The 2,555-nt window shown below is 44.5% G+C and overlaps 1 long non-coding RNA gene across 1 annotated transcript; it reads right to left on the bottom strand.

Moving 5' to 3' along the window:
- Window positions 1-437: 437 nt before the first annotated feature.
- On the bottom strand, window positions 438-813 carry LOC124072972. Its single transcript, XR_006845622.1, has 3 exons — window positions 664-813; window positions 531-592; window positions 438-457 (listed from the first exon to the last, which is right to left on the bottom strand). It is a non-coding gene; the product is annotated as an uncharacterized LOC124072972 (long non-coding RNA).
- Window positions 814-2,555: the final 1,742 nt, after the last annotated feature.

A 2,555-nucleotide genomic window follows, 5' to 3' on the forward strand; every position in this document is an offset into this window, starting at 1 on the left:
ACACACACGCACACCTTAGTGCACGCAGATATATACATATGGATATATCGGCTACACCACAGGGAGAAAGCTCCAACCAACTACGGGAGCGCCAAACGGCCAGCCAGAGGCCAAGCCGGCTGCAGTGGAACGGCGTGAGCCCAAGGCGAGGCAAGCAGTTAATCCCTCTGACGGCACGCCGTATCCAGCGTAAAGCGGAAGCGGGCAATCTCTGTCACCAACGACAATCTCCGGAATGAGGCAGAGCAGTTAGTCGCTGTTACAGCCAACGATCTCCGGTATGAGGCAAAGCCGTTAGCCGCAGTTGCAGCCAACAATCCCCGGTACGAGGCAGAGCCGTTAGCCGCGGTTGCAGCCAAACAATCTCCGGCAAAGCAATTAGCCGCGGTTGCAGCCAAACAATCTCCGGCAAAGCAGCAGTGGTTTCCCTCGCTGATCGGCTGGGTTATACTTCCCCCTACAATCATAATCATACAGCATAAACAACTCAGAAGTGGCTGGAGGAGGGACCGAAGCGCTAGCCTACATACCAATCAGGCAGTCCTGGATGACACAGCTTGGAGGAGAGGAATAGACGCCGCACAGAAACAACCTGCAAACAAATGCACAGGTTGCCACAAGTACAACGCCAAATAGGACGACACCGGAGAACAACACACCTACCCGCAGCGAGCAATCAGTGGAGCATAGCGCACCCCCAATGGCCTCTACCACCACGCCGGGACGGAACTGGGGGAATGCCAGGAAGTGCTACGACCCAGCCTCTGACAAGCCCAAAAAGAGGAAGACAGGTGCTCTCTACCCGCTTTTAAGCAATCTCCTCCCACAATGATTGGCCAAAATCCCAACCCAGCTGAAACTGATCGGACCACCGATTGCGTCCTGCCACACTTGCTTAGAAGGACCAGGCACAGATCGATGCCACTCACAAACATGAAACTGACATTCACAGGCAGAAAACAGAAGAGAACAGGTATGTTCTTGGTTGAAATAAAATGCTTAAAACTTTGTGGCAAATGTGAAATTGCTCTACTGGGCAGTGATGACCAGTCAGCTTCACAACACCCTGTGAAGATCTTTGTTTTGGCCATAAGCTAAGGACTGTTAAACAATGGGTTTCCCTATTCTGAAATGTTGCTATGGATGTCTTATAACTGATCATTTTAGTGGTTAAAAAGTCTGGACTTGTAATTTGATGCTGTTTAACAGCATAATTCTGTGAGCTCTTATTGATAAATGCCACTCATATCACCTCCGCTCACTCCTTCCCCTTGTTGGATTAATACATGCTTGTGGTTTAATTGATGAGGTGCACTTGTGTGTGGATTCACTGAGAAGTACTTTGCATTTTAGTGTTTATTGTGCCCCACCAGGCTTTCTGTGCCAGAGACGCCACTGAGTGTAGTAAGCCTCTTAACTATCCTGCACCTAAATCTAACCTAAACAAGTGCAATGACAGGATAATAAACAGAAAAAAAAATCCATTAAAAAATGGTTTGATTCAAGGGTTGAAATATGTCAAATCAATGGTGTTGTATATTTTATAGTATAGAGGAAGCTTTTAATACCTATAGATCGTTGAATTATGTTTACATCTGATTTGTATTTGTCACAATCTTTTTGATTTAGTGCCTGACAACACTCCTGAGATTTTCTTTTTTACCAACAAGTTAATATTTTGACGCCTCACCTATCATGGAGTTACAAAAGGAAGACGAAAGGAATTGAGAGGAGCAAGAAATACAGAACGCAGAGAAGGCGAGGTAACAAGAAACACGTGAAACAAATACGGGCAGAGCAATAAATCAAAAAAGGAGAGAACACCGGACAGGAAATGAAAAGCTAAACCAGACACAAGTTAGAAAAAGACTGAAAAATAAAACAGGAAATCAACTATAATCCCTGACAAAAGTCTTGTCGCTTATCTAAGTTGTAGGAACAACAAATAATAACTAGACTTGCAGTTGATCAATTGAAATCAGAAGTAGCTTATATGAAAGGCAAAGCCCTCTAGATTATGCTTATTAAACCAAAAGAAAATTTTGTATCATTCATTTAGATTTATTATTTAATTAGCACAGAAAGGTCAATGTCTTGGCAATGACTCAAATAACTTATTGATGAAGCTATCTGGAATGGCAGAGAAAGCAGTCTTGGAGAACTCCCAGAATTCATCAAGACTTTTTGGTTTCGTCTTCCAAGTCTCCTCCTTCATCTTACCCCAGACGTGCTCAATAATGTTCATGTCTGGTGACTGGGCCAATCCTAGAGCACCTTGATCTTCTTTGCTTTCAGGAACTTTGATGTGGAGGCTGAAGTATGAGAAGGAGCGCCATTCTGCTGCAGAATTTGTCCTCTCTTGTGGTTTGGACTGTAATGGGCAGCAAGAATGAATTGGTACTTTAGGCTGTTGACCACTCTGCAGAACTCTCGGACACCCCCATACTGGATGTACCATGATTCAGATTAGTTATCAAGCTCCTCTACTATGGAACCATCTTCCGGTTTCGGTCCAGGAGGCGGACACCCTCTCTATATTTAAGAGTAGACTAAAA

This window comes from Scatophagus argus, chromosome 16 (assembly GCF_020382885.2).
Source record: "Scatophagus argus isolate fScaArg1 chromosome 16, fScaArg1.pri, whole genome shotgun sequence".
Classification (NCBI taxonomy): Eukaryota; Metazoa; Chordata; class Actinopteri; family Scatophagidae; genus Scatophagus; species Scatophagus argus.